Source organism: Tupaia chinensis, unplaced genomic scaffold (genome assembly GCF_000334495.1).
Source record: "Tupaia chinensis unplaced genomic scaffold, TupChi_1.0 Scaffold000017_1, whole genome shotgun sequence".
Lineage (NCBI taxonomy): Eukaryota > Metazoa > Chordata > Mammalia > Scandentia > Tupaiidae > Tupaia > Tupaia belangeri.
This window is the reverse complement of record NW_006159447.1, coordinates 3,233,864-3,246,479: the sequence shown is the minus strand read 5'-3', so window position 1 is coordinate 3,246,479 and position 12,616 is coordinate 3,233,864. Positions and strand designations below refer to the sequence as shown.

The 12,616-nt window shown below is 40.9% G+C and overlaps 1 protein-coding gene and 1 pseudogene across 1 annotated transcript in view; one reads left to right on the top strand and one right to left on the bottom strand.

Annotated features, from left to right (window-relative positions):
- The window catches only part of DEPTOR (DEP domain containing MTOR interacting protein), a 157,739-nt gene that overhangs the window by 58,808 nt on the left and 86,315 nt on the right, over positions 1–12,616 (bottom strand). The gene's annotated exons all lie outside the window — the stretch shown is intronic.
- Positions 10,321–10,891, top strand: LOC102501442 (SIN3-HDAC complex-associated factor pseudogene; annotated as a pseudogene).

Here is a 12,616-nt window from a genome sequence, read left to right as displayed (position 1 = left end):
GCTTGCACATCTATGTTTATTGTGGCATTATTCACAATCACTAAGACATAGAACCAACTTAAATGTCTATGAACAGATGTATGGATTGAATATTGTGGCACATATACTCTATGGAATACTACTCAGCCATGAGAAACAACAAGACCCTGGCATTTGATAGAAAGTGGTCAAATATGGAAGATTTATTGCCAAGTAAAGCAAGTCAGGCTATGAAAGAGAGGCATTGTATGTCTCCACTTAACGTATACTGACTATCTGCACTCTCTAGTACAGACGAAAGATTGGAGGACATAAAAACATTGAAAATTGTTATGGACACTGGAGACAGTATGGAAGGAGGGTGGAAGAAGGGAATAGTGTGGGGAAGGAAATTGGGGGGGATGAGAAGTAAAACATTTGTGGGACACAGAAATGGTTTACTACCTGTTGATAATAACATGTATAGTATTCTCAACTGGATTGGTCTGAGGTGTATTTCATGCTGGGTAAATTCTCTTTATAAGCTAAATGATGTATAGTGATTGGATGTATAAAAAATAATAATAATAAAAGAGAAATATGCCAGACATATGTGCATCATGTCCAAAATCCCAAGAGGAGAATGAAGAAGGGAGTATAGCAAGGTCATCTCCCACCGGGGGGTGCTCTCTCACTTTCCCTCACTCTCTTTCTCTCTCTAGTGAGTGCATGTACCCTACAGCAAATTTTAAAAAGGGAAAAAAAGGCACATGTACTTATGGGTGAGAGACAGAGATAGTGAGAGGATAAGTGAAAAATTACCTCACAATGGGGATGGTCATACTGCAATCCCTTCTCCAGCTGGGATTTTGGGCATGCTTGCACTCATGTTTGACATGATTTTCAAGCTGCCAGGTCCAGGACTCAAACCACAGTTGGCCATGTCAGAGTCCAGTGCTGTAACCATTATGCCACCTACTGGTCCCACTATTCTTTCATTGCATAGAGGTTGTGGACTCATGTCTTAAAACTTCCTTGAGCTCTGGTATAAAAAGGCTTGTTTGGACAAACTGTGGACTACATCCTACAGGGATTTTGGGTGACAAACTTTCAGGAAGGAAGCAGGAGTGGGTAGGTAGAAACACGGGCAAAAAGCCAAGTACGGTTTGTATCTATCTACCTGATCAATTTATATACACCTGTCAATAATCACACTGATGCCAAGAATGAAAGAAATGCTCAGTTATGATACTGTTCACAAAAGAAAAATCCCTGGTCTCTGTGCGTTAACACTCTTCTTTTCGAAAATTACATAAGATAAGGCATCTTTCATTCCTTCCCACTTTCTGAAAAGTTTAAGCCTGGTGTGGCACCAAGTCTGTTTTCTATTAACAAAATCAACACTATGGTGTGTGCCAATGTCTCAGCACTTGACTTTAACAAGCAACCTCAGTCCCTTGTATTTATATTATAACAGCATTCCAGCTGTGTCTATCTTTCCTCTTGCTTTGGATTCAGCTATAATAAAAAGTAAAACAGAGTCAAAGCATATAAGAGGGCACAGTGGGAACATTTTCATAAATTCTAAATTGAGAAAGTGAAAAAAAATTAGATTATGGTTGCTAATAAGATGACACTTGATATATTAAATATTAAAAGTAGAATAAGAAAATATTCCACCCAGCTTTTTTTTCCCATTCAAAATGTAACACTTAGGAGCTAAGAATGATAATAGTTGAAAATCTGATGTTCAATATTGAAAGTCAATATTCTCATCTAGAATAATAAGGATATTGTCAGTCAGTGACGTGGTGGTTAAGGTGACTAGATCCCACATGGCTTGAGTCCCAGACTCAAGTAACTTAAAGTAACATGCTGGGCACAAGTACATGTGTGCCCAAAATTGTGAGAGGAGAATGGAAGGGATTATGGATGACCATCCTCCCTGGGGCATGTTTTCTCACTCCCCCCCCCAACCCCCTTACCTTGTCTTTCTCTATATATACAAATAAAATAATAGAAATAACAATATCAGGCACAGCAATTGTTTGTGAAGATTAAATGAGTTAACAGCAATAAAGAATAGCCCGTATTTTGTATTCATCTGCCCGGCACTCATTTCCCTGTGGTAACAGAGTTTGGATTTTTGGTGATAGAATTCCTCTTCCCACTTTCCTAATTTCCAAATTCCTAATCTGTTCATCCAAGGACCTTGCCCACTCAGAGTAGACATGTGAACCAGGCTCAACCATTCTGGGTCCCTCCCTAGAACATGAGCATCCGAGGTCCTAGAGTAACTAGGAGAAAATGGGAAAATGAAAACTAGAATGGATTCTTCTGGCTATAGGTGACTGGACAAGACTGTCCTTCAGTCACTAGCTCCTGGTGCCTGAATCTGCAAGAGCTGGCCAGCTACATATTTAAAATGAGTGATGACTGGAACTGCTTATAGCCCAAAAATCTCCCAAGAAATTCTAACTGGTATAAGCACCTCGTATTGTACCCAGCAATGGCAAGTTAGCAACAAGGAATTGGGATGGGCATTCATTCATTCATTCAATATGTTAGTCATTTACTGAGTAACATGTAAGTGCCAGAACATGAGAGAAAGAGAGAGAACAGAGACAGAGAAAACAAATTCTCTATTCTCAAAGTACTTACACTGGAGTTAGGGGTGAAAAAAGGCTAAGATACAGGGTACCATCTGTAATAGGAAAATCCACTCCATTTTCTTGACAGTGGTATTGGGTTTCAGAAAGCAATACTCCAATGCATAATGTTTTGATATGCTGAGTACTTTGACCTAAAGAAGCCTTCTCACAAGGTCACTCTGACCTCTCCACACTCCTTCAACCACTGCTCCCCCATCTTCTGGTCTCTTGCCCCTCCCCTTCTCCCAAAGTACAGGGAGGGGATTTCTCTGAAGTCTCTTTATCTGACGAAAGGAAAGACTCTTTCCTGAAGAAATACTATTGTTATAAAACTCATTAACTAGAAAGATTAAGCACCAGCAAATATTAACCAGTGGAAAGAGACTGAAAATCAAATACCACACCCAGACTTTGTCCCAACTGTGTCCCAAGTCGCTATTTTTCAGGCCATGTATCTCCTCTAAAAATTATTTACCCTTCCTCTGAAAAATATCCTCCCCAAGGAAGAGGGTATTTAAGTTCAATCATCTGGCCCTTCTTTGAGTTTCATACTTGGTGACACTCCCGTGCTCTTGTGCGTTAACATATTTCTGTGCTTTTTCTCCTGTTTATCTATTGCCAGTTTATTCCTGCAGACTTAATCACCAAACCTTCAGAGGGTAAAGAAAAATCCATTTCATCCCTGACAGTAGGCAGTGGCAAGGTTATCCAAACGAAAGCAAGAGGAAGTGAGTGGAACAGCCTTGACGGAGAGGAGTGAGGAACTGACAAAGCTCTCTCCTTGACCGAACTTTAGCCAGGCTTCTTTGAGTCCTCTTCTCCATGGCACCTTAACCTTAACGCCCCACCTCCATCTATGTTTGGTTCACTCAGCCCAGTTTTAGCAAAGAATCTCCCTAAATCAGCTTCTAAGAATCCCCTTACCCTTGGTATCTGACCAAGTCCCTCAATCCCATCTTTGATATGTAAATCCTTGGCCTGACTTTAATGAGAATCCTGTTCAACTAGTTTAGCTAGCTAGAATTCCTACCCCTCAGGTCTCCTCTCAGTAATTTTCCATCGACTGGCCCTCTCACTGTGCTCCTTGACTATAGAAATCCACACCAGTCCTTGTGCTTAGAGTTGAGGCCATCTTTTCTCCCCTATTGCAATACCCCTGCTACAATACTCTTGAAGAAATGTCTCCCTACCATTTTAACAAGTTTTAGAATTTTTCTTTCCATAATATTGTATGGTCCAGGGCACACTACAATTGTTAGGGCTCAACACAGTTCACCCCAAAATATGATGGTAGAAGAATACCATGAGCGACCCCAGAATATGCTGAGGATCCTTTAGAGAATTAGCAGACACAGCAGTAGTTCTAAAAAGCTGTTCATTCTTTGTAAAAGAAACTTAGATTTATAAAGGAAATAGCCATTTGTAAGGAAATCTCCCTTTCTGAAAGAAAAAGATGACTAAATTTCTAGAAACTCTTAATCAGTGGAGAAAACTTCAACTTAAAATTGCATAACAAATCTTACCTTTACTGAAGTTTGTTTCTTTTAATTTTTTTTCCCTTTGCTCATGAAAGAGCCTATGCATGCACACATAAGAGCGTGTGTGTGTGTGTGTGTGTGTGTGTGCACGACTTTCACAAGATCTGGTCACACCAAGATCCCCTTCCTCCATCCTCCCACCCTTTGGATTTGGGGCACTTGTCCAGCACGTTTCAGGCAGATTGGGCCAGAGACTTGAAGCCATGTAAGATCTGGCTTCTCTGAGCAGTGCAATATCATTGTACCATGAAGCAGGTTACTGGCCTTTTGGTCTTCTTTTTTTTTTTTTTTTTTTTGGGGAGATTTTTGCTATAGGTCACGTGCACTCACCAGACAGACAGAGAGAGACAGAGAGACAGAAAGCGAGAAATCACCCGCCAGGGGGGATGGTCCCGCCACAATCCCTTCTCCTCCATTCTCCTCTCAGGATCTTGGGCATGCATGCACACGTGTCCATCGTGAGTTTTAAGCCACCAGGTCCTGGACTCAAACTGCGGTCGACTACATGGGAGTCCAGTGACATAGCCATTACGCTAACTGCTGGTTCCCTGGCCTTTTGGTCTTAAAAAGGGTTCTTCTCTTCAACTGGGACCAGAAGTTGACATAATGGCTATGTCGCTGGACTCCCATGTGGTCGACCGTGGTTTGAGTCCCGGACGTGGTGGCTTAAACGCACGCTGGTTGTGCATGTGCATGTGTGCCCAAGATACCAGGAGAAGAAGGGATTGTGGCATGGCCATTCCCCCTAGGGGGTGATTTCTTGCTTTCTGTCTCTCTCTGTCTTTCTGGCGAGTGCACAGGCCCTATAGCAAATAAATAAATAAATAAATAAAAATTCTATTCCATGGTACTTAAGACTGAAGTTTAACCTACCCCTCTTCCTCTAGTAATTTACTCACTTCCTTAGGTTATCTCCAGTGTATATGGGAGGTAGACATGATATTAAACTTCTGCTCATTTTTCTCCTTTTAACCTTTCTTTTGTTACAGATAGTCCCGGTTAAGAATTCATACAGGTTAGAAAGAAAATTGTTTTTCTTGCCCCGCACAGTCTTGCTTTTAGCCACAATCATCAGTGCCTTCTTTCTCCTTCCTTCCTTTCTTCACCCAGGCTGTTGCAGGCTTTGGCTGAACTCTGTCAATAATCCTAATTACTGGAAGGAGGCAGTAATCCCCATCTGGATGTGGCATCTAGGCTCCTCTGCTGCAGATCCCAAGGTCTCTCTTCACGGTTATCAAAGGAAATATTCCAGCTATTGTCCTCTACTAGAGAATGGGCGAATCCTAACTATCCTTGAGCAGCTGGAAGGATTAAAAAGATAATATATGTAAAACTGCTTTGTGTATTGCACAGTTTTATATAAATATATTTTTTAAAAAGAAAGAAGGCTTTGTGAAGTGTTGAAATTGTTGAAGTGCTCTGACTAAAGCTCCAAAAGAGGAAATTATACACCCAGACACAGCAGCGGTAGCCTGATTATCCAGGGTCAGTTGCTGCAGCTGTGAACAATTTGCCCACATGATTATCTGGTTTCTATCTCTTCCACTGAAGACTAAGATAGTTGGATGACAGCTAAGGCAGTTGGGACAGCGGTCTTACAGGAGTAGAGAAACGTGTTCCTCTCATTTGCAAAGATTACACCAAAAATCTCAAGGTACCTGGTCACTGCTAAGAGAAAAAATGCTTGTAGATTTTACAGACTAACAATTTTTTTTTAGAGGTTTTCACTATAGAGCGCATGCGCTCGCCAGAAAGACAGAGAGAGAGAGACAGAGACAGAAAGCAAGAAATCACCTTCCCGGGGGGATGGCCACGCCGCAATCCCTTCTCCTCCATTCTCCTCTTGGGATCTTGGGCACACATGCATACGTGCCCGGCATGAGTTTTAAGCCACTGGGTCCAGGACGCAAACCGCAGTTGACTACGTGGGAGTCCAGCGACATAGCCATTATGCTAACTGCTGGTCCCCAGACTAACAATTTTTATAGTCACAATTTCTGCCAGGTGGTGTAAGATGATACAATCAAAGTTGAGGATGTTTTTCCTAGTCCGGAGGGAATTATAGCTAGCTTCCCATTTTCTTCAGTGGTTAAGACAGTAGGATCTGAAGCTAGACTGCCATGATCTAAAGCTTGAGTTTACCACATACTAACTCTCATCTTTAGTAAGTTACCTAGCCTCATCTCAACAATTAGGGCAATTGGGCTGGTTATGTAGAGCAGTGGTTATGTGCAACTATGCACTGGGAGCCTGATTCCACATGGCTCACTGTAGTTTGAATCCTAGCCCCAGTAGCTTAAGAAAATACTGAAGGCTGGCGGGAGAGGGGGGGACAGTGCCATCAAGTGGTATAGTGATTAAGGTGCTGCACTACCACATGAATGACCAGAGTTCTTTGACCTGATAGCTTGCTTTTTCACTTTCCCTCTCTCTCTGGTAAGCACATATGCCTGATAGAACATTAAAAAAATAATAATAATAAATAAAATGAATAAATAATTTAAAAAAGAAAGATGCTGAGTGCTAATGTATGCATGTCCAAAATCTTGATGAAACAGGAGAAATGGAAGAAAAGGGATCACACATCCCCTTGTGACGGGGCTTTCTCTCTTTTTCTCCCCAGTCTCCTCCTCCAGTGAGTGAGTGCATGTACTCTCTGGCAATTGAAAATAAATGAGAATGGTTATGATACCTAACTCAGAGCTACCGAAGGGAATAAGTGAGTAAAGGATCAGAGTGCTAGAACAGTGGCTGGTGTGTGGCAAAGGGCTCTATAAATGTTTAACTATGACTTAGAGTTGATCAGATCACACACAACAGCTGGCATTTGAGGGCCACTAGACATAGATGCCTTGCTGAAAGCTTTTGCCAACTTCTGTCCTTGAATTCTCACAATGACTCTGAACAGGAAAGCATTACCATAGCAGCCCCTATGTGGAAGGGTTTGCGTGTAGGACTGGCCATGAAGAGCATCTGGGAACTTGGTTTCTGAAAGTTCCTCTAAGTCACTAACTGATAAGGAAACTTTGCCCACCTGAGGCACTGAACAGGGCTCTATCAGCCTGCCTAGACAGTTAGTACAAACAGTGTGATTTACAGAGAACACCTGCTTTCCTTCTCAGACTCTGGAATGCAGTGGCTGTGACTAGCGAGCAGAGTGTGCCCACAGGAGCAGCCCTCAATAACAACCGCAGTCTCTGAGTCTCTAGTCGGCTTCTTGGAGTATATATGATTCATTTCACTGCTGGATGAAGAGGCCAGTTCTGAGCGGCCTCCCAGGAGGCAGAACATGGGAGGGCTGTCTTTTCCTCTTGTTGATCCTTCATGTATGCTTTCCCTGTAATAACCTGTAGTCATGAGCACAACTCTGTTGTGTTCTTCGGGTACAGCACTGAACATGTGGGCGCTCGTAGGATTCGGGGCTGGAGAGAGCTCTTAAAGATATATAATAGAACTGTAATCTTATAAATTTAAAAATCTGAAGAATGAGAGGTAATGAATGTAAACACGGTCACTCAGTAGGCAAAGGAGCTGAGATCTAAATCTGGTCTGTTTCCCTCCAAAGACTGTGCTCTTTCCATTGTGCCAGGAGCTACGCCTGATGACATACATCCTGGCCAAGGCAAGCTTCTTTCCAAGGCACAGTGATTGCCAGCTCCTGGCCAGTGTGCAACCTTGGGAAAGTACTTGCAGGGCTTTGAGTCTCAGATTTCTTCACTGTAAAACTGTCACAATAATACCAAAGTCATGGAAATGCTGTGAAGATCTAATAAGATTATATTAGGTTATTGGGAAAGTCATGATGTATTTTTCTGTTTTTCTATGTAAAAAGACATCATGACTTTCCTGACAACTCAATATATACAACATATAAATGATATGTGGAGCACATACATATTAAAAACATGGTTTATTAAAATCTATACAATATTGGGAACCAGCAGTTAGCGTAATGGCTATGTCGCTGGACTCTCACGTAGTCGACTGCGGTTCGCGTCCCGGAACTCGTGGCTTAGAACTCATGCTGGGCGCATGTGCGTGTGTGCCCAAGATCCCGAGAGGAGAACAGAGGAGAAGGGATTGCAGCATGACCATCCCCCCTGGGGGGGTGATTTCTCGCTCTCTGTCTCTATGTCTCTCTCTGTCTGTCTGGCAAGCGCATGCGCCCTATAGCAAAAACCTCTCCAAAAAAATTTTAAAAAATAATAAAAAAAAATCTATACAATATTTAGCCTAGTTCCTGGTACATGGTAAAATTCAATAAATAAGTAAAAACTAGATAAATGTGTACATACATAGTCAACATATATATGCAGGTATTAATATGGACATATACATGCACATATGTATATATAAATATGCATACACACACAAGTTAATTACTCATCTAACAAGTTCTGCCTCAATTATACTGCACCATTCACCATTCATAAATGAAGCCAGTTAGAATTTCATAAGAGAGCCTGATTTTATGACTAGTGGTTTCATTCCAGGAACTACTTTTATCCAGAAACTTGCTCAAAGCCTAAAGGCTGACATTAATGTTTAACCTCTGAAATTAATGATTAACCAGACAATTCAGAGCTTTGCTTAAGACATTAACTGGCACTTGCCATTAGCACTAACACACACAGAAATGGTATCCATATTTTTATCATTCAGTGTTTGAACTGTGATCTAGTAATGAATTGCTGTGCTAAAAAAACTGGACCTCTCTTGGAAACCTTAGCTTCTATATTTAGATCATGAATTGTTCTGAAACCACAGAAAGCACACCTTAGTGGTTAAGATTTATTATCAATAACACCTTCATTTTATCCCTTGCATTGCATCTTGAGAGCTTTTATGTTTACAGCCTTACAAAATTACACCATAATTGAAATGTAATTACTCATTCCTTAGAAACATTTGGAAATGGTTCATGGCATCCTCTATCTTCTCTCTAAAGCCAAAGATGCATTATATAAGTCAGTAGATGGTAGTGTGGCTGGTTTTCCTTCATAACTGGTATCTCCTGACTTTTTGAAACTGGAACAAAGATGTCAGAATGAACTCTAAGGTAAACATACCATTTTTCACTGGGGAAAACTCTAGTCACTCTGACTAACTTCAAGTTCCTACTTAGGAGCAGTAATATCCATTTGGACAAAACTATCTAAGTGACCTCAGCCAAGTTATTTAACCTATTGGTGCCTTTATTTCTTGACCTGTTAAATGGAGATAATAAATCTATCTGTCCTATAGTTAACTATGCTGTTTCGTGTACTTAAAATTTGTTAAGAGGGTAGATTTCATATTAAGTGTTCTTACCCTGATAAAATAAAATATCTATATAATAGGGTTTAAGAAGTTTGAATAAGTTAATTAGGGTAACATGATTATGACAGTGCCTAACGTAGTGTAAAATTAATTAATCAGTAAAAAAATATATATATATATATGAAAAGAGTCTTCAAAAAGTTTATGAAAAATATAGGCCATAAAGAAACTATGCTTGGATTTCAAAAAATATTTTTGCATTAAAATAAACTCATCCTGGGACTAGCAGAAGGCATAATGATTACGTTGCTAGACTCCCATGTAGTCCACTGCAGTCTGAGTTCCAGACTCAGTGGCTTAAAACTTATGCCAGGTGCTGGTGTGTGCGTGCCCAAAATCCCAAGTGGAGAATGGAGGCGAAGAGACTGTAGATCAGCCATTCCCCGCCCAGAGCGTGATTTCTCGCTTTCTGCCTCAGTCTACCTCTGTCTCTTTGGCGAGCACGCATGCCCTGTAGCAAAAATCGCCAAGAAAGAAAGAAAGAAAGAAAGAAAGAAAGAAAGAAAGAAAGAAAGAAAGAAAGAAAGAAATCTCATCCTTGGAGGGAAAAAAGAATCTACACCTTCCTGACCAGTCGTAGCAACTGCAGAACTGCAGGAGACAATCTTTCTAGACAAGGCAGTTAGGGGAGGACGGAGCGCCTGGAATGGGGCTTGGTCTGGTGTGCACTCCGCGCCTCGGGAACACTCTTGCGCAAGAAACAGCTGATTTTGGAAAGACACACACCAGCACCTGGCATAAGTTTTAAGCCGCTAGGTCTGGAACTCAGACTGCGGTGGACTACATGGGAGTCCAGCAACGTAACCATTATGCCATCTGCTAGTCCCAGGATGAGCTTATTTTAATGCCCAGAAGAAAAGATGTTTGGTTTTCACAAGCTAACGCTGTACCGAAGTATAGAGGGTTGCTGTATTAGCAGAGTAAAGTCCTCCAGTTCTCGATTCACTGACAGAGAACACTACAAAAAGAACTTCCAGAGCTGTTTTGGGTTGCATGAAACCCATTCCAGAGATGTCTGCAATACCTGTGTCCTGCTTGTGAAAAGATGGAAGAAGTTGCCAGCAGAATCAAAAATAAGCTGCAATCACGTGGTAGATGCAAGGGCAAGATCCAGTCTAAAGACTACGTTGAAACCAGAGAAAATGAAAACTCTTTCTGGAAAGAGGATAAAAAGCAACCAGAGCAGTAAACTCCAGAAGAAATTTAAACATCACAATGCTGATGCTCACAGTACTACCTCAAGTGCATCCTTGTTAACAGTCACCAATCAGAAGATGGCTGAGATACAGAGATGGTGTCTGGCTCCAACAGAGCACCAGTTTTTCCATCTTAGACCTTACATACTGGAAAAGACAGAAAATATGTTGCGGGATTATCTATATAGGCCACTTTGGGAGGTTCTTATCCAACACACTTCCCACCTGAAAGATAATCTTGCCAGGTACAGTATTCTTGGCTGAAATTGCTTCTCTCTTAACACTTTGAATATATTTTCCCATTCTCTCCTTGCTCGCATTGTTTCTGATGAGAGATCTGCTGTTAGCCTGATGGGATGTCCTTTGTAGGTAACTTGATGTTTTTCTCTTGCCAATCTTAGTATCTTGTCTTTGTCTATGGTTTTGGTCAACCAGGCTATAATGTGTCTTGGAGAAGATCTTCTTGGGTTGATTCTCTTTGGGGTCCTTTGTATTTCCTGGGACTGGATCTTTGAATGCCTCTCTAGGTTTGGAAAGTTTTCTTGCAGGATTTTGTGGAATAGATTATCAATGCCCTTATGGGTCTCTTCACCTTCTGGAATGCCAATTATCCGTATATTTGGACGTTTGATGGTATCCAGTACTTCTCGCATATTATTCTCAAATTTTTGGGCCATTTTCTCAGTCTTTGTGGTGGATTTTTCTAGGCCAGCCATTTTCTCTTCTACATCTGAGATTCTATTTTCTGAATGATCTAGTCTGCTTTTAATACTTTCAAGGGAGGTTTTTACTTCTTGTATTATAGATTTCATCTCTAGCAGTTCCGTTTGAGTCTTTTGTAAAGTGTGTAATTCCTCATATGTGTGTGTGTGTGTGTGTGTGTGTGTGTGTGTGTGTGTGTGTGTGTATGTTTTTATGAGAGGTTTTTGCTATAGGGCACATACACTTGCCAGAAAGACAAAGAAAGACAGAGAAACAGGAAGCAAAAAATCACCCCCCAGGGGGGATGGCCACACTGCAATCTCTTCTCCTCCATTCTACTCTCAAGATCTTGGGCATACACGCACATGCGCCTGGCGTGAGTTTAATCCACCGAGTCTGGGACTCGAAACATGGTTGGCTACATGGAAAGCCAGAGACAGCCATTATGCCAACTGCCGGTCCCAATTGTTTTATACTACTTCGGGAAAGAAATTTCTATGCTTTCCCCTCCTCCACCTCCCTTTGCTTATAAGATTTACTTTATGTAGTCATGCACTCTATATTAATATATTGGAAATCTACAAATCTGTTTTGTACTTTTTATACTATTGAATACCTGTAATCAAAACTTCTACTAGGGTATTGAATGAATTTAGTCTTATTAAGGAAAAAAAATTATCCTTTAATTCTATATTTCAATAGACTTTTTGAAGTGTCCATATAGTACAGTTTTTCTCTAATTGCTTTTGTAACCATTTTATCATCCAAACAAAACTATAAACTGTTTAAGGCCAGGGACCACAATGGCATTGTGATCCCATCCATCCTCCCTCTCTCGGTGAACTTAGCCCAGCACTAGGCAAACTAGTCATCAACAGACAGTTTTGAATTCAATCGTGGCACATTGTGAGAAAACACCCCAGCATACATCACATGTCACACCAACAATGCCTCTAGATTAATAGTTTTCAAGATATGAAATATCTTGAAAACTAACACACAATAATAAGTCATTTTTAGGCTGCAACGTAATACTCTCATGAATATACTCATATGTTCATCTAGAGTATACGTCTAACTAAGAGTTTTTCAAAACAATACTTACTTTTCCTACATAACATAGACTCTAATCTTTTCTATTCGAATTCAGTCTCCTCCAGTGCTTCTTCAACTTTAATGTGCACTCAAATCATGTGTGTTAACATCCATCCAAATCACTTTGGGACCTTGGGGGTGCGGGGGTTGGATTCAG